Source organism: Oenanthe melanoleuca, chromosome 19 (genome assembly GCF_029582105.1).
Source record: "Oenanthe melanoleuca isolate GR-GAL-2019-014 chromosome 19, OMel1.0, whole genome shotgun sequence".
Lineage (NCBI taxonomy): Eukaryota > Metazoa > Chordata > Aves > Passeriformes > Muscicapidae > Oenanthe > Oenanthe melanoleuca.
The window spans coordinates 1,846,516-1,868,381 of NC_079352.1; the positions used below are offsets into that span (position 1 = coordinate 1,846,516).

General features: G+C 47.9%; 1 long non-coding RNA gene across 3 annotated transcripts; it reads left to right on the top strand.

The window, feature by feature from the left end:
* Positions 1 to 124: 124 nt before the first annotated feature.
* LOC130261053 (uncharacterized) lies at positions 125 to 12,581 on the top strand. Of its 3 annotated transcripts, XR_008841902.1 has the most exons (6): positions 125 to 1,350; positions 5,255 to 5,316; positions 5,694 to 6,945; positions 9,976 to 10,404; positions 10,489 to 10,684; positions 12,464 to 12,581. It is a non-coding gene; the product is annotated as an uncharacterized LOC130261053 (long non-coding RNA). The 3 variants fall into 3 exon arrangements; XR_008841901.1 differs by lacking the exons at positions 9,976 to 10,404; positions 10,489 to 10,684; positions 12,464 to 12,581 and having other exon boundaries at positions 5,694 to 8,693; XR_008841903.1 differs by lacking the exons at positions 9,976 to 10,404; positions 10,489 to 10,684; positions 12,464 to 12,581 and having other exon boundaries at positions 125 to 319; positions 5,694 to 8,693.
* Positions 12,582 to 21,866: the final 9,285 nt, after the last annotated feature.

Below are 21,866 nucleotides of genomic sequence, written 5' to 3' on the forward strand. Positions count from 1 at the left end.
CAGCCTCCATCGCGGGGTCACGTGGGGCGCGCGCGCCGCGTCACGTGGGGGCGCGGGGAGGCCGGGGCGGGGCTGTGATTGGTCAGCGCCGGTTCCCCCCCCCGCCCCGCGCGCTCCCGCCGCGCGCTCCCGCCGGAGGCGCCGTCGCGCGTCTCCCCTCAGGGGCGGCTGAGGGGTGTCCGCCGCAAACGGTCGGGGGGTTCTGCAAAGCTGCGGTCGCGCCGGTGCTGCCTCGGTTCTGGGTTCGCTCCTCGGCCGCAGAGGAAGGAGATGTGACGAGGAAGGACCTGGCTCTGCACCGGCACAGGCTCTTCGGAAGGTGTCGCTTGCGAAAGGTGTCAGCGCTTTCCGGAGCGTGTACTGGGGAGAGGAGAAAGGCTGCGGTGCGATGGGGCCCCCGCGGAACTGCGCCAGGCTCCTGTGGGAGGGTGAGAGTGGCAGCACCTTCAAAGCGCATGGGGAGCAGCCCCTCAGCCCCCTCAGACCTCACAGCGGATCAGCCTTCAACCCCCTCAAACCTCACAGGGGATCATCCCCTCAATGCCCTCAAACCGCACAGGGAACAGCCCCTCAAAACCTCGCAAGGGATAAGCCCTCAGCCCCCCAAAACCCGCAGAGGATCAGCCCTCAGCCCCCTCAAACCTCACAGGGGATCATCCCCTCAATGCCCTCAAACCGCACAAGGATCATCCCCTCAATGCCCTCGATCCTCACATGGAACAGCCACTCAGTCCCCCAAAACGTCGCAGGAGATCATCCCCTCAATGCCCTCAAACCGCAAAGGCAATCAGCTCCTCAACCCCAAAAACCTCGTAGGGGATCAGCGCTTCAGCCCCCTCAAAGCTCTCAGGGGGAGCAGCCCCTCAATCCCCTCACACCTCTCAGTTCACGGTGGTTCTCCTCAAAAAGTCCTCTAAGTCGCAGGGCTGCAGGCATGGGGTGACAGTAGGAAGTTCCTGTTCCATTAAAATGTCTTTTCTCTGTCTGAAACAGAAACACGGGCTGAATTGTAAAAGGATCAAAACCACCCCTGCCCTTTGCTGTTCACCAGCATGTTTGCTTTTAGTATTCAGCCCAGGACTGACACAGAATGGGAGGATTTCCCAAATGGCTTTGTTACAACATTAAGCCTGGTAACCTACCCTGGGTCACTCCCGAGCAGAAAATAAGGAGTTTGAAAGAAAACACTGATTTCTAAGGGCAGCTTGTTCCAAGGATTGTTCCTGCGCTGAAACAAAGCCTGTGAAAACACGAGTCGCGAGTCATTCCCTAAGTTACTGTTTCTGCACGGGCTGATCTTACCACATCGGAGCTGCTGAAAGGTCAAGCCCGAGTTGCTTTCTCGCTGATGTAAGTTCATGCGTAGGTATTTTTATAGCAAACATTCCAAACAAATTTCATATCTGATATGCAAAGCCAGGAATGCTGCTTACAGAGACATAGGCTACAAGGCCAAATTTCTCCTCAAGTGCAAACACACTACAAATGAAATAAGCTCCATAAAGCCTCCTTGTATCTTTTCTGATTTTTTTTTTTTATCTTAGATTTGTGGCACATCAAAAAAACATATCATTTTCAAGCATAAAATGTGCCACAACGGGACCTTTTACCTCCCTGGAATACAGGCCACGAGGATGAGGTGGAGAACTTAAGTGATTTTTAAAAATATAAATTGGTGGAAATATACTTCACCTATCAGTCACTGGTTAGGTATTTATCATTTAAAGAGGAAACATAAACATAAAGGTAGCAGAGGAATAACAGGATAGAAGCTCCCTTGATATATATATCCTCTTATTCCTACCCTATATTTCTTCTCAACATAGTTCCTCACCAAGCACCTTTCAGTTTAGATACAAAATAGACTCTTTAAAGCATTTGAGAATGAATTCAGAAAACATGGTAACGTGTTGATCAAAAGCCTAAGGTGGCAATACCAGAAACAGCTGGAGAAATCTGTTTTCTCTTGTGATAAAGTGAAATATTCCATGGCATTCCTAGAGTCATGCTCTGTTTGTGATGGATCCTTCTCTTAAAGTATTAATTCTCAGCTGAGGAAATGGGGTTTAATTCTTGACTTCTCTGTCGTGTTCCTGTGTGACCTTACATCCAGTAATAATATTTTAATGTTTTGGTTTCTCCTCTGAATTACAAAGATAATGATGGAGTCCCATTTTGCATGGAACAAGCAGCACTGGGACACAGCCAGCCCCAAACTGGCAGAGCAGTTGGAGAAAGCAATTAGAGCAGGAAGCAGCTCCAGTGGTGGGGTAAGGCAGCTCACACCAATTCCTGCTGGTTTCCAGGCCAATTTCTCCATGACTGTTTATCCTCAGGCTCTTCCTAGAGAGCAGCAGTCAACCTCTGAGTACCGAGGCTCACCAGAGACCTGACACAACACTGCCAGGCCTGTTTTGTCTACACCCAGCAGTGAGAGACCCTGCCAGGACAGCTCTGACCCGATGCCTCTGCAGCCACCACAGTTTGCAAAATTATTCCATTTTTGTCTGTGATGTCAGAACCTCTGCTTGTAGTTCATATAAACCCTGCTCTCATCCAGCAGAGATTATCAAGCAGTATAGGGGGATTAATGACATCTAAATCATGAAAAAAATGAATGACAAATTATAATTACAAATCACCTGCCACCAGCTTATAGTCACAAACAGCTGACTGGGTATTTGGTGCAAATAAGGAAGCAGAACCCTCTAGTGAGGAGTTCCTTCCACTCTGGGAAGGAAATGGGATTGGAGTGATGGTTCATAATGAAGGCTAACATTTCATATTAAACAAAAATCCCAGACCTCTTACAAAGAAAATGTATGACACTAAGAAAAACCCAACCAAAGTGGCATCCCTCATATCCCAGAGGTGCAGACAGTGTCCAAGAACCAGCAGAATTTTGTTTGAAGAGCACTTCAAAATCATTTACTGGATCCATTGTACACAGCATGGCCTGCACCAAATTTAATCACAAAGATCCTCTGGATTGGAAAGGCAGGCTGGAGGCTCCTGATGGCAGTGGCTTTGTTCAGATTAAATTAAGCATGTTCTCAAAGGCACTGAAGCAGGAACCCAGAGATAAGGCTGTGTGTGCTAACCCTGGATTAGATCTGGCAGTAAGTTTTTACTGAAGCTCTATTGGGGAACACAAGATTATAGATGTTGCTGCTCTTTAAATGCTGTGTCAAAGATAAATCAAATTAAAATACAGCAAATTTAGACTTGCATTAGATGAATTGAGCTCCTGTCTTGTCACAGAGAAGTGCTATGTATGCAAATCGAGTGGGCACGTGTCCTTTGGATTGCTGGAATTTATTTAATTATTCACTAATCAAAAACCAATTCACAAACACTTAACAAATACCTTTAAGTGTCTCTGCATCACTGTCAAGGAGCTGAGGCAGAGCAGGTATTTGCTGCTGCACAGGAGCTGCAGGAGCCTGGCAGCACAGCAGCTCTTGGGCTGCTGCAGCCCAAGGCCACAGGAACTGGGGAAAATCCAAACCCTCCACTCCAGCTCAGCAAGGAGAAGGGGTATGGAGCTCAGTGGGAAGGCCTGGACTCAAAAGGGGTGAGCCAAACAGAGGAACTGCTGCAGGACTCAAAAACATTCTGAGAAGAGCACTGTAAGGCCTTAGGATTTCCTGATTCACATTCACTAAAACAGAAGCCAAAAATACAACTTTGTTGTTGGCCTCTAAATCTGCTCCTCTTTCCCCAGCAGCTGTCTCCCTACCCTGGGATATTGTTAGTTTAAGGACTGTTCGTGGCACTGGACAAACACAAGACAACTTTTACCCCTTGCTGCTTCAGACAGCCCTGACAGGAGTGTGGCAGAGCACATCCCAAATATTTGAGAAGAGTAGAAAGTAGGAGAGAGATCAAGATGCAGTAAGAGGATTCAATCAAATCTGCAGTGGCCAGAGCTAAATGGTTTCATATCTAATTACTGTGAACTGGTAAATGAGAAAAATACCCTGAATCATTATCTGCCAGTCTGATTCTGATGTTATCAGAGAGAGAGGAAATACGAAAGGCTCCTTCAAAGAACAACAGAACAATATTCAAATTGAAACTTCTATCACATCCCACATTTTCTAAGAAACAAGTGGCTTAGAGTAGTAGCAGAGGGTGGCAGGTTTATATGAACGCTGGGGGAAATAAAAGGAACAGATTCTTAGCGGGTCCCTCCTATTGTTGTCACGTAAGCTGTTATCCCACACTATTGTCAGCATGAACTTTGTAGCAGAATACTGCAGGGGAAAATGAAAAATTTAATTTAAAAAAAATGTTAAATGAAATTAAAATCATCCCCCTGGTTGAAGGGACATGTTAATGAAGGCAGTGCTCACCAGGGCTGCTCACCAGTGTGGTGTAGCCAGGGGACTCTCAGAGTGAGATGACTGGGATTTTTTCCCTTATTTCCAGTCTGAGGGCGCTTCTCTTTTCACACCTGCCCTAGACATCCCCTCTTCCCAGCACTCTCGTGACTTTTTGGAGCAGCTGCCCCTGCCCCAATAGCCAGGCCTTTGCCCTGGCATTACCCCCTGCTGCTTCCCGGCAGCAGCGGACGCCTCATCCCCTCCTGTTTCCTGGTGAGTTCCAAGCGGGGCGGGGACACGGGAGAGAACAGCGCGTCCCTCAGTCCCAGGGGCTGAGCTCTGGTGACAGTGACAGTGCAGTGCGGGGGTGACAGCGCTGCTGTGCACACCCACGCATGCCAGAGCCCAGACCTGCACATCAGGTTGTGGCAGATACGGGAACGGGGCTTGGACAGCGCTGCCCAGGCTCTGGGAAAGGCAGCAAGGGAAGTGGGAGCATCCCTCAGACCTCATCTGGGCTGTGGGCTACCTCTGTTTAATTCTGCCACCCCTTTATGAGAGAATTAATGGATTTTCTGCTGAGCCACTTATCCCTGGGTGTTTGTGTTCAGGGAGCCCGTGACAGGTTTAAAGCTGCTCAGAAGTGCTGCTCACATTACTGCTCAATCCACAATTTCAGCTCCTGTTATTAATAGTGGGATCTCCACAGCCCAGGAAAGTGAGGCACGTCACACACGCTCACAGCTATTTTAAGGTTTGTGGGTAAGCAGTCCCCCACTTTTCCTGCAGTTGCCTTTGAAAGAGAAGAAAACACCATAAGGCACCCTCCACTCTTGATATTCTCCTCAGCAAGGCTTCCCTGTGCGTGGAAGGGTGGCACAATCACACTTGAGGCCCACAAAGAACAGTGACAAACTTTTTCCTGGCAGACTTTGCTGATGCTCCTCCAACCCAGGAGTAACGAGGTGCCACAGCTAATGGCAGTCACGAGGTAAGTGTAATGGATATTTATAAAAATATCACGTCCTTCCCGATTTTCTATCAACCTGTTTGATTGTGCCTTATACAGGGAAAGTGTGACAGAATTAATCAGCCTGCTGGAGTGCACACTAAGGGAACAGATGAGCTTTGGCAAGGCTGTTGTTAGCACTGAAAAACTGTGACAAAAAAGAGGCAGACTGCAATCCAGACATGTGTCATTCAGAAAATGAGACATGCTATGATTTATCAACGTACCAACAATTGATGGGAAGAGAGATCTCCCATTTCAAAGTGTTGTCTCTGTGTAGATTAAGAGTAGTATCTGTCATCAGGACACAATGGGAAAAGAAATATGTTTGATAAAAGCAATTCTGTGCTCTCTTGTAGACAGAAACCATGGTGGTGTTGGAATGGAGGCAAAAGATTTCTCTGCAGTTCCATCCAGGGCAGTGAAAAAAAAAAAAAAAAAAAACCAGCGTTGTGACAAGAGGAAGTGCAAGTAATTAATACCAGAAGATCAAATGAAAGGAGTGGCTTTGCAAGAAGTGACTAATGTTGACTGTGCTCCAGGAAGGCCCAGATTGCTCTGTGGAGAGAGGAGCTTTCGTGGCCCCAGCGCACAGAGCACAGCGGGCAGGGACTCGCCACGGCAGCACCACGGGGCACCTTTCCCCTGCAAAGAAAGGGTTGCTTTCTTCTCAGCTCAAAGGCTGCTGCTCACAGGGTCCCTAGCACTGCAGCAGTTTGATTGTTGTGTGCAGAGAAAGCAACACCAAAGCATCAAACACAGACCAGCTTGGGGAGCATTTTGCCAGCAGCTGATACAGTGGGAAGCGCATCTCAGAACAGCAGGGCAGCAGAGCAAAACAAAAGCCCCAGAGCCAGGACTGTTGTGTCATTTGGCACATCCTGGCACTTGCCTTCATTCTGCTTCACAACTTGCAAGGGAAGGCCAAAGCTTCTTATTTGCTAATTAAGGTTTCACATGATTCAAACATTGAACAAAGGACATCCCCAAACAGAGAAACCTGCCAGCCTTCACGGCCCTGCCAACAGGCTGATGTCTCAGTTCAGTGCCCTCCCAACACAGAGTGAAAGAGCTCTGGACAATGGCACATACAAATGTGCACACACACACACAGAGTTTTATACTGGCGTGCACACATTACCTTTGATCAGGTTCCAAAGCTTCCACCTCTCTGTTTTTGTTAAGGACACTCCAGACATCCTACAGACAGGGGTGAAACAGGCATTAAAACAGCAGACCTCTATTTTATGGTGTCAAATGACTAATAATAGTAATTAAGGATCTTAAAGTCCTTTATCAAGAGGCATTATCTAAGATGGCATCATGCCTGTAATCAGAGTCAATGAAAAACTGATCAAGCCAAGAAGGCAACTAAAACACTCTGATGAGTTGCCATCTGCTCAAGCCACCCCACCCCTTGAATCCAGCAGTGAGCCACTGCAGGACACTGACAACCAGCTTGTTTTCCTTCATTTCAGCTGAACCCTCAGTGCCTGTCAATGTGTTCCAGAGGACTCCCAAGCCCAAAAGTGACAGATCCCTGCTGGACATGCAGCTCTGACAATGTTTTGCCTTGCCACTTTTGTGGATTGATTGTGCCCATGCAGCAAGGTAAAGCATTAAGGGTTAATCAGAATTTTTCCCATATATTGAGTATTTGCATGTATATTTATTTTATAAAACATGGTTAGTTGATGCATAAAAGCCTTTGGCACTCATTCAGCCTCTGGGTAGAAGTCCAGCTACTCCTGGAAGAGCTTTTGACCCAGCAATTGTAATAAAATGTAGGCCTGGACTATGGAATAGATTCTTGAGCAGATTCTTAGCAATAGAAGACAAGTTCAGGGCAGATGGAGGTTACCAAATTGTCACAGTTTGAGAAAGAAAATTGGTACATTCAAGGAAGGAGCAATTTGAAGTTCTTATAAAGCACTTGGACACCACAATGATGGGCAAGAGTTTCTTCACTCATTTTGCTTTCTCTTATCACTTCCCAGCTGTTTCTTCTACTTTCAGGTAGGTTCAATTTATCCTTCTATTTTTACCCACACAGTTCACTAACAGGCTTTGAGTTGAGATTCTTCTGGCTTTAGTGATGAGGTGCCAGCTGTGCATCCCTGCAAGCTGGTGCATGTACGACCTTGAAAATTTCTGGGAAGCCAATCAGGAGATGCTTTTAAACAGTTTCCTATCTCCCAGAGAGCATCTCTCTGTTTTTAGCTTTAGATATATATCACATTATAACATCCAGAGCATTGTGCAGACATTACCCAGCCAATGCCAGCCCAAGCCCCTCCCAGCCTGTACCCTGTTATTGCCTAAGTAACAGCTCCTCCATTCCACTGGAGCCAGCCCAGGGAGTTCTTTCTGCTTCCTTCTCTGCAGGAATATTAAACCAGAATGAGAATGAAGAGAGCTGTTAATTTTATGTCATGGCAAGGAAAGTGAAGGTCTTCAGATCACACTTTCTCCTCAGTCTTTTAATTGCAAAATTATACTTCAAGATTTGACACAAGTTTCTCACCTCTCTGTTTTCAAGCTACTAGCAAGCAAAACCAGACAAAAATACTTCTTTTTTTCCTACTCTGCAGAGCCTGTTAATTTCAAATAGGTGAAATATTGCTAATTAGTAGCATATTCTAACAGAACTTGTGATTTACAGAGAGCTACGTCAAGCTAAACCAGATTAAGGGTCAGAATGTGCCAATCTTTTCATTGTTATCACTTTGTGATTTATGTACCCCCTCAACATGTGCCCTCCCAGGATCTTGGAGCCCTTGGCTAGCACTGCTCAGCTGCTCCACAGTTATTCCTCACACCAGATCCAGCAAGACATTCACAGCACGCTCTTCTCACATTTTCTCTAAACATTAGGTACAATAGCAGAAATAGAAATTGGAGATTTAGAAGCAGGAAACATGGGAGTCTGCGTGGAAACAGATGACTAACAGAATTTTTGCTAAATAAAAACATGAAAAGGGGTAAAAAAAAGATTCCTGAGCAGACATAATACCTTTCTTTTTCTGGATAAGCACTAAGCTAGGCTCTGGAACACTCCCACTTCTGTGATGCTTAGTAACCTGTTTCTAATTTCAAATTAAATTTTAATGAAAATGATGGGAATACTCCTTAAATAAAATAGAATGGGGTTTCCTGTGGTCCTCCTCCAGATCCCACACTTTTTACCTTTACCATGAAACTAACTCCACAGTGCTTGACCAGCAGTGTGCCATGACCCTTCCCTGTCATCCCTACAGCCATCCAGTGTCTTTCCTTTTGATTAAACTTCACCTTCCAAGACAGAAATTCCTGCCCTGCCTCTGGATAACACCCTGCACAACAGGATCTGAGCATCTAGAGACCCCACTGGGAGTTACACAAGCAATAAATCATCAAACTCCATTTTTTGTGCAGATTAATGTTCTCTAAGTTACTCCTGCCATAAACTATAAACAGCAGAAAATGCACTTCTTTGCATTCCAGCATGTTGTGGGAGATCATAAAGGCACTTAATGTATTATTTAAGGCATTAAAGCAAGATAGCACAACTGCTGTAATTAGCAACAGCTCTCCAAATCCCCATATGCCAGACAAAGGCTCACATTCAGCATTTCCAGGCTGGTAGGAGGGAATCAGAACATCACAGAAGTGAAATCCCTGCCCTGTTTTTTTTTTCCTCCTGCCAATCTGAGCAGAGCCTACGTTTCACTACAGCTACTCCCCTGCACCACCATACCAGAGACCCAAAGCATAACACAAAGGAAACTGCCCTTTTTTGGGGTTATTTTAAGAATAACAGGCTTCTGCAGGCTTTAAGAAAGAGAAATGAAGCCACTTCTCTTGACAGCTACATTCTGCAGGCTGGAGGGGAACTTCCTTGCTTCTCCCTTTGAATAAAACCAAAATACAACAAAAACCAAAACCTGATAGAAAATCCATGAGCTGAAGTAAGTGTTAAGTGGGAATTGTGAAGCACTCCAAGCAGCAGGGTCAGGCACAGGGCAGAGTGATGGGAGGCACAGGGATGAGAGAGAGGCAGGATGAGCACGCAAAGGGCAGCAGTGACAGCACAGGGACCAGACCTGAGCTCCACCCCCGTGGAAACCCAGGGCACATCAGTGCCCAGGAGCCTCATCCCAGCATGTGCTCCTGGAATTGCAGCCAGGGACACTCCGGTGCTGAGAACATCGCTGGGGACATCCCAAAATCTTCTGAAGGAGCAGGGAAAGGAAATACAGAACTGAGAGCCTCTGCCACCAAGGGGGGCTGTGAAACTGGGGTGCCATGGCTCAGGGAGGGGAGATGCCATTCCCTGCCCCATTCCCCAGGCAGCACCAACTGGGAAATGTCTACCAGGCACATCATTTTCCAGGCTTTTCTGATTCATTGGAGAGAGGAAGTGACCAAGGCTGGTATCACCTAGAGCTCATATTTCATCATCTAAAAGATTAACAAAAAAAGTCAAATTCTTTTCAGAACAAAGAGATACCCAACTTGTTACAGATTTGATTTTATAAGTAGCATCTAGGGGATGGGCTCATTAACATCTCATTAATAATGCCTATTTTAATTTGCATAAACTCCTAAAAACTTATGAAGCCAAATAAAAAGAAAAGCCTTTAACTATCCTGTTTCTCACAGGCTGCAAGTTGAAGAAGTGTGGAGGAAGCTGATAATGCTCTTTCAGTTCCTGAGGACTTCAAGCAGTTATAAAAGTTAAGGACATTAGCAAACACCAATAATCAGCTCACAAACAGCTGGCTGAGATGCTGGAGACAAACATCTACAGAACTGTTGAAGCATAAAACAGTGCAGGAATACCTGAAAATACAGCTACTGAGAAGGAGCACCAGCAGCAGAGGCTGGTCACTGGTACCTTTGGGCACCCTGGAAGGTTTGGCTGCCTGTGTCTCCAGTCTGGGAACACTTGGAACACACCTGATTCTGCCAGAGGTGGATAAAAGAGATGCAGATGTGTTTATGGTTTCCCCATGCCACTAGTCACCAATCACACCTGTGTTTAGACCACATTAATTGCAAACAAGTGGTTAAATGAGCAACTCCCTACAGGTACCAGAAGGGAACTCCTCTTGCAGTTCAGGTGCCTCCAATGATGCCACACAGAAACAATAATTGTTGCAAATTCTCTTTCAGATCCCTTCCCCTGACACAAGATTTGTTAACTGGAGCCAATAGGCACTCAGCTGCAGGGAGAAGATCATCTTCATCACCCTTAAGCACCAGGAAAGGAATTTCCAGATGGAATTAGCCAAGCCTTCACCCCTGCAGTCCGAGCAGTTGCTGACTATCATTAATTATTCCATCAAATGGAGCATTCACCACCCTCCTGGTAAGAACAGGTTGCTGCAAAACATTCCTCATTACAATTCCTATTTAGCATGACACTGCAATACATCTGGCAACAGTGCTTGGGGTTGATGTTTAACTAACCACATGTACAGGCAGTTGGTTTAAGTACAATGCAGAATACCTGTACATTTATCTGTGTTTATCAGCTCTCCTTCCTGTGACCTATCAGTACATAAATACCATATCAGATGCCTGCATATATTATATACACCAGATTCATCACATTACACCTGGTAATCATGTCAAATCTGCCCAAAGCAGCAATAACAACCAGCAGCAGACACAGAACATCTTCACAACTGCTTCCTTTTTGGCTCCATGCCTACTCTGCACTGCAAGAGCTGCTGCACCAGAGGAGTTGGTTAATGTTTGCATTTGCACAGCTCCTGGAAGATGAAGGCACTCAAATAGAGAAATTAATATTCACAGAAGAGCTGTCAGGGGAAAAGCAAAAGTTTTCCCTAAGGTGCAGTGTTTCAGTACAGTGTGTTTGACTGGCACTTGGGCTCCTTTCCTTCACAGGGAGAAACAGGAGAGGCATAATCTGTTTGTACTCTGATTTTCCCCATCCAATTAGAACAGCCTTTCAAAGCATTCCAGTTGTAGGTAGGCAGGATAATCTGATAGATTTCCAGAGATGTGGTCTGTCTTATGCCACATTCCAGCAGCAGAGGCTTCCAAGGAAAAAGCAGTGCTGTCTCCCAAAAGAGGGGGAAGGACACAGCCACAGGCTTCTCTTGTGCCTGATCTCACAGGAGTGAGCCAGGTTGATGGACAACTTCTAAATACAGCAAGATCCTCAGCTGAAGGCTGGCCAGAGAAGTCCATCTGTGCCTCCCACTTGCATATCCCTGGCTTTGGCTGAGCTCCGAGTGCAGCCAACACTGAAAGGGAGAACAAAGACTTGGATTTGCAAGGGGAACTCAAGGCCCTCTCAGTCCTCTGCAAAGCAAAGTGTACACATGATAAGCCAGGAGAACCATTCCATGCTGCAGTCACATGCCATGTGGAAGCTGTAATCTCACAAGGACACAGATATGGCCATGCAAATATGGGTTATGCCTGTGCTAATAACCAGCTCTTGTCCCTGGAGCTCCTAAATGGCTTTAATCTGGCTGCTAATGCAGGTGAAAGCTTGTGCTGGAGAAGCTTCATTCTCCTGGCTCTGATCAGCCAGGAACATGCTACCCTTTGGCACCTTGCCTGAAGAGGTGAGGACATGAGCTGGCTGCTCCTGGGTTTCAGTCTTTGCAGGTGAGAGGAGAGGAGCTGTCTGTCACAGTGGAGACAGGTGACACGACTGCAGGCAGCAGGCACAGCATTGGGAAACCAGCTGCATTTTCAACACCCCCTTCAACCAAACCACTTCTAACAGAGTCCTCACAACAACCAGGCTGAGGCAGCATCAGCTATCACCTCTGCTTCCCTCTGCAGAGCTTATCTTGTGTAAAGAAACACCTAACACTGTGTGGGTTAAACAATTGAAATGTACCTCAGATGGTCCAAGCAAACCTCACTGCAAAGATAGCAAGAAATTGCCTTTGGATCCACTCAGCACCTGCCTGTGAAAGGCTCCTGCATCCAGAGCTGACAGACAAATTCAGACAAGGGGAGGAAGAAAGCAGACACAGGAGGGAAAATCTTAAGACATCTTAAGGGGAGGGCTTGTCTTAATGGATTTCTGTCACTGAATTCAGCCATGGGTGAAAGCCAAACTTCCCTAGGACAGCCTGAGAACAAGGACCTGCCTCTGTTTCAGGACCCACCCACAGGTGCCTTCCCAAGGTGATGGCTGCTCTGGGCTTTGGCACCACTGCCTGCACAAGGAATTCCTGAGCAAGATCATCCCAACTCCTGCCAAGAGCAGCACTGGGCCCTTGGACAGAGACCTCAGAGAGAGAAAGAGAGAGAGAGAGGCCTTTGTGCAGCCTGGGGTGACTGTGGGTGCCAGAAGGGACCTGGCACAGGAGCACAGCTGAGTCACAGCTGCAGTAACTGCACCAATTGTCCCAGGGACACAACAATTGCACTTGTCTGACTGCTCAGGCCATGACAGCAGCACAGTGCAGTTCTCTTTGTGAAAGCATTTTGCCTGGAAGTCAATTTCCAAAATAAAATCCCTTTAACTCCAAGCCTTTCCAGGCTTCTCCCTGGCAAGGGCAGTTTACTGAGAGATGCCATGCAGGAGAGAGAAATCTCACTGCTGTTGGCTCTCACCACCACCTGTGAAGGAGGGAACCCTGAATTCTCATTACATTGGGATGGGAACTGAGGTCTCAGCTCCAGCCAACTCCCTAAGAACACCCAAGGTGCAGCCCAGGGTCCCTGTTCCCATCAGAGTAAAAGCTGTGCAAAGGGTCTGTCAGTGGTTACACTCCCAAGCCAGACCTGGGTAGGAAAATGAGGAGGAGGATGGTTTGTACTCAGGTGCACAATCCACATCTTGCCTTCTGCTCTCTGGGGGGAGTTTGTCTCCCTCTTCTCAGGATGGACTCAGCAACTGCACAATCTGTAAAAGCACAGCAAGAACAAGCAAATGGATAAGTGCCTGGTGAGAAAATGGGAAATTTGATCCCCAAAAAGTGTTCCTGCTGTTCTGATTTAAGGGGATGACCACACCCTGTAGCATTCATGTCAATGGAGAAGGCTGTCACCGAGAAATCTGTTTATCAGCTTTTTCCCTGCTGCTCTGGGTGGTTTACAGTCTTTGGAGCTTCCAGCCATGCTTCCACACATGCCAGTGTGATCTATAGCTTCATCTGATTCCATAGGAATTAAGCTTTGAAACAGGCCACAAGTTCAGGTGCAGCCTGGGTTTGCCAGCAGTGATCTCTGCCTGATCATTACCTGTGCAAGGGAAGCAAAGTGCATCAGGTTCCCTGAGAACACAAACTCCAAAGGGTTAACTCAGAGCCAACCATAAACATATCTCCTGAGCAAAGGCTGGGTGTACCAGGAAGTTCAAAGGTCCACAAGAAACATGGACTTTAGGGAGTTCATTAAAAAATAATTAGAATCAGATTAAAAAAAGTGTCAACTATGGAGTTGTTTCGGGGAAATCAGAAAACAGGGGCAGCTTTGTTGGGTTACTGGGGCATTCATTTGCCTGCTTCACTTTAGAAAGGTGCTGTGGTCATTTGATAGCTGGCAGTGGCCACAAAGAAGTGTGAGGCCACAGGTAAACAGCTCTCTCCTCCAAGCAGAGAGAGAGGGGAAGCCAGCCAGCTTTTGCTTTTAGTTCCTGGGGAAACAAAACCTTTTATTTCATTTTAATGCTCCAAGAAGATATTCCACCCAGGAGGGAATCAAGCCTACTGTACAGAAAAACCCAAACCCCAATTCCTGCTGGTAGCAGAGACACCAGAGATGAAGGGAGAGGCATTAAAAAAGCAATGGCAGCCCAGGGGGGCAGGTGGTGACAGGAGCTCCTGCTCTCCAAAACTTGTGAGGCTGCAGAGAGGAAATTCAGCTGCATTTCCAGCACAGCCCTTCCCACAGGCCTGGGACACAACCTCAGCTAGGGCCAAACCCCACTGGTCCCTCAAACACGTATTAAAAATCTCCCAAACACTCTCCCACATCCTTTTGCTCTCTAAAAAAGCCACCAGCAAAGCACCCGGCTCCACATCTTCCCATCCAAGGGGCGTCCAGCCTGGCTGTGCCGGGAAAGGCCACAGGGAGAGGTGACAAACCCCCCTTATGGAACGGGTGACAAATGCCTTTTGTTATGCAAGAGAAGTGGGAGAAAAATCAGCATTTTGCTGCTCCCTGCTCGAGCACAAACAACAGGCTGCGGCTCCGGGGGGCAGCGGCGCGCTCCGAGCAGCAGAAATAGATGCCTTGGAAACGCCTCCTGATTCGGATGAGTCAACAGAAAAATACAGAATCAATATTTAATTTTAAGGGATCGAGGTTGTCAGCACAGTAATTTGATAATTTTGGAGGTTTTGTTAGGAGAGAGGCCAGTGGGCAGCCATCCACCAGCCTTGCTCATCAGTCATCTAAAATGAGGGATCTACATCCCCTTTGCTCAGCATTTGTGGTTCTAGGCTTTTTTAATTAAACATTTAAATTGGTATTGATATAATTTCATAATAAAATAATAAACCAAAAAGCCACACACATCTGAATTTTAACGCTGGTTCCAACTCTATTTCTGATCCAATTCTCAGCCTCGAGCTAGAACAGAGAATCCTCTGCCCTCTCCTGGCTCCGGCGGTGCTGAAATCAGAAATCAGCCTCAGATCTCGCTCCGAGACAGAAACGGGGCTCTGGGGCTCTCTGTTTGGTTAAAAAATAAATCACCAAGCAGCGTCAGCCCGGCATCAGGAAGGTTCTTTTTGCCCAGGGATTGCCCAAGGGATGCGCAGCTCCCGTCCCACCCCGCTCAGGGAGCCAGCGCCACCCCCGCCGAGCTCCGGTGCCACACGGCGACAGTGACATCCAGCGGCAGCCAATAGAGCCAATGCCCGGGACAGGGCCGGGCTGAAAACGGGCTGGGTGGCACCTAGGAGTGGGGACAGCACCGACACACGGTGGCACTGGCACCGCGCCCCTGCAGGGACAAACAGCACAGCATCCCTCAGCTCAATCCTGCAAGAGTCACTGCCCAAGCGTGAGTCAGCCTGCGGGCTCGCTCTCACAAACACCTCTAAACGTGGGTTTATGGTTCTTGTCTTTCCTTTATTCAGCTCTGCTGTCCTTCAGAAAAACCAGAGCCACTTCCAGAACTCACACGAAAGATTGAAACAGCTTAAAATCAGTTTGTACCTTCAGGAACAGCCGGGTCAAAGAGACTGTCACCTCCAACACCTGCGAGGTCACCGCCCAGCGTGACAGGTGAGGCACTCACACAGCCACTGCCACCGAGCAGGGAGAAGATTTTCCTGCTCAGGGACAGGTGAGGCACTCACACAGCCACTGCCACCGAGCAGGGAGAAGATTTTCCTGCTCAGGGACAGGTGAGGCACTCACACAGCCACTGCCACCGAGCAGGGAGAACATTTTTTTGCTCAGGGACAGGTGAGGCACTCACACAGCCACTGCTGTGCTGTTCTCTGAGCAGGGAGAACATTTTCCTGCTCACACAGAGCCTTCACACCTGGAATTTTTACAGAAGGATGAGCAGGTGAAGATGTGATCAGTGCTGGAGAAGCTGGGCAGGTTGAGCTGCTGCCCCAGACATGGGAGCAGGGAAAAGAGCAGCTGGAGAAGCTCCTCCAGCCGGGCAGGGAGTGAGGAATGAGCCATCCTTTGTTGTCAGCTGGTAATTAGGGTGACCCTGCCTTGCAATCTGGATGCTCCAACATATTTGTGGTTTGCTCTGGGCCCACCCCAGCCCAGCCACACGTTTGTCTTCCTGAACAAAAATGCAGCCCGACCTGTGGCTGGGGTGTTTGTGCCTCCCAGTCCCTGCACTGGTTACTCCAGCACCTGCACACCCCAAAGGTGGAATGAGACAAGAACAGGAGAGACAAACTGCTGACAGCACCGGCTCTGCCACAAGCAGGTGCCACAGGCTGCCCGGGAAGGAGGGTTTGTCCCACATTTGTCCCACATAAACCTATTTTCAAGCTGCTAAAACACTGCCACATGTCCTGTGGGAGTTCTCAGGCACTCAGAACCGGCTCGTTTCTCATCTTTTGTCCCCAGTGTCTCTCTCTTTACCTCTGAAATGTCCAGTCTGGTCTGTAACAGCTCTGAGGGAGCACTGCAATCTAAATTGGTCAGCTAAAAGCCAAAACCCAAGAGATGCCAGACAAAGGCTGAGCAGGAATCCCTCAGTGCCCCATCCCCACCCAATTGGCTGCTGGGGAACACCAGCAGCCAATTCCTACAGAGAGAAGGCACCAGAGACACAAAACGTGTGAAACGCCCCAAATCAGCGCCATTGAAATGCAAGGGACATCCCGGGGGCTGGGATTGCTCCCTGCTCACTGCCTGGGGATGGGCCCAGAGCAGCCTGCAGCTCCTGTGCTCCTGCTGCCGAGGTGTCTGTGGGATGCAGCCACACAGAAACCACCCAAACCAGCCCCAGAGGATAGACTGGGCTCACCAGGATCACTTCTGCCTTCCAGTTACTCTAAGGGGTTTTAAGGTTCCCAGACACCACCAGAGAGGTCAGTGGAAGCTGATCAGTGCAGCATCCTCACCTGAACAAAAGCAGAGAATCCAGGCTGTCTCCATGGTTTCCCAGAACCACAAAGTCCTGCAATACTTGCAGCATCATAGCAACAAGCTCCAGCCAGCCAAATGAAAATTCTGTTATTTTAAACCATGAGATCTTATTTGTGATGATCCTGGAGATCCCTAAGATTTGTGCATCCACACCAGGACTGGATTGAGGATCTAGAAGTACCAGACCTACCTCCAGTACATCATTCCTCTTGTATAAACCAAAGTCATAGAAAACCAGCTTTTGGAGGAAGCAGCAGCTGCTCCTTTCCTTGCTGTAGCAGAAACTCCTCTTCAAGGGAGTTGGCAGGGCTGGATCACCATTTGGCTCAATGATCCCAAAGGTTCTTCCAACCTGAATGGTTCTGGGATTCTGAATGACTCTGGCTGGGCTTTGGGATTGGTCACATTTGATTCATGGTTCAATCCAGGCTTTAAGGAAACATCAGAAATATCAATAATTTGGCCCAGAAATTTTTGACCAGTAAAACCCCCAAAGATCCTTCACTCCCATGTGCTGAAATGAGACAGCTGGGTGGGGGCTCAGTTAATGCCTTCAGCTCTGAACCCAAGCAAGAAAAAGCCCTCCTAGACCCCTTTGGGGGACCATCCTTAGAATCAGACTTCCTTTTTTAGATGTGGATCCCATCCCCAAACTTGGGCAGGGGTCTGGGATTCCTGGCTGTGCTGGCCCTGGACACAGCCTGTCCTGGAGGCTGTGGGAGGACGTTGTGTCTCACAGGGCAGCAGAGCAGACATTGTGTGGTGCAGACCTGGATCATGAGGAATTTTCTCTGGATAACAAAATAATTCCTCCAGCTAAAGGTAACCCCAGTGTAGGAGTGCCTGTGGCTTTAGGAAAACACTGTCTGCCCTCAAAGTGTCACACTGGTTTAAGAAGGAACTGAGCAAGATTAAAGGCTGCTCAGGACTTGGATTATCCCACAATTTTTCCAGTAGGACTTGAGGTGACTTAGAAGTGACAGGGAAGCTCTCAAGGAAAACTGAGCCCTGCCAGAAATAACTTTGGTTTCCTGACCAGGTGACGTGGGCAGAGGAAATATTTCACCTTCGAGTGTTCCTGCTCCAAGCAGGATCAGAAAATCTCTGGAATAAAACTGGATGCAATGTTAGAGGGATTGCCTTTCCTGCTGCTGGATTTTAGATGGCAGAGGCAGCTGGACCTGCTCTCCCCAAAAATCAGAACAGCCTCATTCATACCTCAGTTTTCCCTTCACCTGGGCAGAAGTTTCAGGGTTGCTGCTGTTAATTCTTCCTTCACACCAGCAAACAGAATCATTTTGGAGCCTCCTGTTTTTGGCTTGTTCTTGGCAGACAGGATCCAGCACTCCCCAGTTGTCATTTCCCTGAGGAAAAGGGGAAGAGTTGAGAAAGCTGCAGGAGCACACACAGACACCAGGGATATCCATTTCCATTGCTGGATTCAGGCTCCAGGAGCAGAGCTGGCACTGCCACAGCCCCAGGGGCTCTGGGCTCACCCTGTGAGCCTGACCTGGGCTCTCAGAGCCAGGGGAGTCTTCGAGGGCATTTTGCCTTTAGGAATGGAAATCTCAGCCCTGTGAGACAAGGGGAGGCCTCTGCCTGAGCTCCACACACAGCTGGGGAGCTGCAGGTCACTCAAATGACACAGAGCTGATGGTTTAAATATAAAAGCCCCAGAAATGCTGATTTTTAACCCACTCTGTGCTCAGGCAGCCACACAAGATGCTTTGGTGCTGCCAGTGCACACTTGCAGGAGAGAATTTGTCTTCCCATGGCTACTTTAGGGGGAAAAAAGACCAAGCAGGGAAGGATTCAGCAATGTCCCCCACGAGCTCCCTCCTCCCTCTGTCCACACTGCCCAGGTACCACCACAAGCCCCATCCATCAGGATTTACCCCAGGGCAGGGATTTCACCTTCTCCTGGAAGGACAGGCACGGAGGGAGTTGTAACCAATTCACTGCAGATACTCCAGGCTGCGGGAACACTCTATTTATTAGGTCAATATTTCATTTGAGCAATACAGTTACAGAATATCACAATGCTGGTTACAAACATAGGATGGCTCCGTGGGCACAAGGGGAGGAGTGGGGCAGGAAACCTTCATCCTGACACGACAGGGAGGGGCTGCAAGGTCTAATAATGAGCGAGATACTTTTATATAAATGAACGTGGCACTACAGGTGGAGATTCTGGTTTAGAGGTGGGTTTATGTAAGTTCAATTTATACAGTTATACAGTTCAAGCAACATCTTTTTTTTTTTTTTTTTTTTAATGCTATTAAATTAAAATCCCCTGTAGTTCAATAAAGTATAAAAATAGTACTGAACCCGGTAATATTCAATAAAATGTAGAATTCATTCACATCATTAAGTAGTAAAGAAATTGTAAAGTTGTAGTTACCATGGCAACATTGCTTCCCAGAAAGGAATATACAGAAAAGAAAAGTTACACAGATGGTACCTGCGACGAGTATTTAGCGATCCAACACTGAACTTGTGCACCACAAACCAAGTTTCTAAATATCTCTATATATTTATATAGTATATATCTTTTTCATCTTAAAATTTACTTTTGAAAAGAAAAAAGAAAATGTGCACTTCAACAAACTCACTAAGGCCACTCATGCTATAGATACCGAGGATTGCGAGGAGTAGTGGAATACGAGACCCCAGAGCACACACTTTACACCACCCAGGGACACCTGTGCCACTGCCCAAAACGTTCCTGAGATTTAGGGACTAAAGCATTCCCAGTGCTGCCAATGCTTTGTATTGGAGTTTATTTCTAGATAAAAGAAGTTTTCCCCACTTCTCTCTGAAGCCGTCCCCAGGGCAGGAGTGTCAAACCCTCCCACAATCAGAGGCAGCTTGGAACCAACTCTGGGCAGGAATTTTCTTATGAGGGAACAAGGACTTGCAGATAAAACCAGGTTCTGCAGAGGCAGCAGAAGGAAGGATCTGCTGCAAGGTTGGTACCAGCAGCCCCTGCCCTGCCAGCCCGAGTCCAGCACACCCACACCACCTTTGAGGCACGGTGAGTTTTCCTTCCTGTGCTCTCCCACACTTAGGGCAGAAAAGGAATGAACTTCAATGTGCACTTTGTACCATGAAAAGCAGCAATGGCACCTCGAGCAAACTCCCCCCTCACTGACCCAAACATCCTCACACTGAAAGTTAAATATTGAGGGTTTAATGTCATCAACAGTGAAAATAATTTACCTCAAGGTGACACCCATGCTCACCACTTGTACCCAGTGACTCCAGGGTGATCCCTTTACTCACCTTCAAGGAAAAGATGCATTTCACAGGATTTCGTCTCCCAGGTCTGCCCTTTCACTGCCAGCACCAAACAGCCCTGTATGGGTGGATTGTGCATCTAGAAATGCCAGTCATTCATTCCTGGATCCATGTTCCACAGTGCCAGGCCCCCACCCCAGCCCTGACCCAGCTGTGCATGGAAACCCTGCCCTGGGGCAGGAGGGGAGAGAGGAGCCACGGGGAGCTGGAGAGCCCCAGGGGAGAACAGAGGGAGCTGCAGCCCTGGGGTCACGCTACAACATCCACCCCAACGAGCCCTTCACCTGCCTCTGGCACCATCCCAGCAGCTTCCCACTCCTCAAAAGCATCAAACAAACTGGAAGAGCAGAGAGAGCAACAGAAACAGAAACAGCAACAGCACCACATCCCAGACAGGCCCCAGGGGCCAGCACAGAACCTGCCTACAGCTCCATTTGGGACACAGAACCCAGCCCGCACAAGGTCACTTCTGTGCTGTCCCAGAGGCAGCAGGGCTGTCCCTGCAGCTGCAGCAGTGCCAGCAGTCAGCCACAGCCCCCCTGCTGCAGAGGGGAGCTGCAGGAGCAGCTCAGCCCAGCCAGGATTCCCTGCAGGCACAGGAGGATCCAAGAGCCCTTGGCCAAGTTTCTCTAGCAAAGGGATTCCAGGCAGCTTTAGGACCTTCCTTCCTCCCAGCCCAGCTAATGCACAGAGCTGAACAGCTCTGGGAAAGGACAAAGAGCAGCAGCCACCAGAGCTCAGCCACCAACGAAGGAACTGTAGGGTTGGTTTGGGTCTGGAAGCACAGCCCCCCCAGGCTGCCCAGGGCACACAGGGCTGGAGCAGGAGTGGCTCCTGCAGGCCCTGGCTGCTGTCAGCCCAGCACAAACAGCCTCAGAGCTCCGGGATTCCTTATCCAAAACTGGAGCCCCAAGACTGGGCACGTGGAGTGGATAAAACTCCAGCCCATGTCAGTGTAAACCCACAGACCCAGCTGGGAGCTTTAACACTTCTGCACACAGAATCACTCAGGTTCTTCAGGACAGCTCTCAGCCACTTTCCTGCCCCAGTTCTGACACTGTTACATACTTTGTTTAACTTTAAATAACTTTTAAGAGGACTTAAGAACTCGTAAGAACTTTATAACTTGTCAGTGCCATGGGCATTCAGGGAGAAGGTTTTGCCTTGTATAGCTGAATTTTTCTGTAGTTCCTACACAGTCATAAACAAAACTGCTATAAATAAAACACATTTTAAATCCATACATAACTGAGTTGGATTTTCACTGAGCAGCTGTTGCAGACACACTGCAGTTAAGTCCTAATACCACAGGGGGTTTTATGCAAATAACTTCTTTTTGCCTCAGTGAAGATATTCTAAGTATGCAATCATTTATCTGCATTCACTAATTATGTTACATTGCATTTTAAAGTTGATATTACTCAGCCTTTCCCCCCCAAAAAAAAACAAAACTTGAAGGCACCAAAATATGAACTATTGGCCTGTAAAATTTCACTTCTAAGAAGAGCCATTAAGCTCCAAGTCATATCCAAAACCTCTATTTCTTCCCTGAAGATCATCCAGCACCTTCCCCTGCCACAAACCAACAAAAAACCAGACCCCAAACAGAACATCCAGTCCCAGTCCTGTGAGAAGAGCCAGCGAGCCCTGGCTGTGACTGGCCAAGGTACAAACCCTGAAAGGAGGGG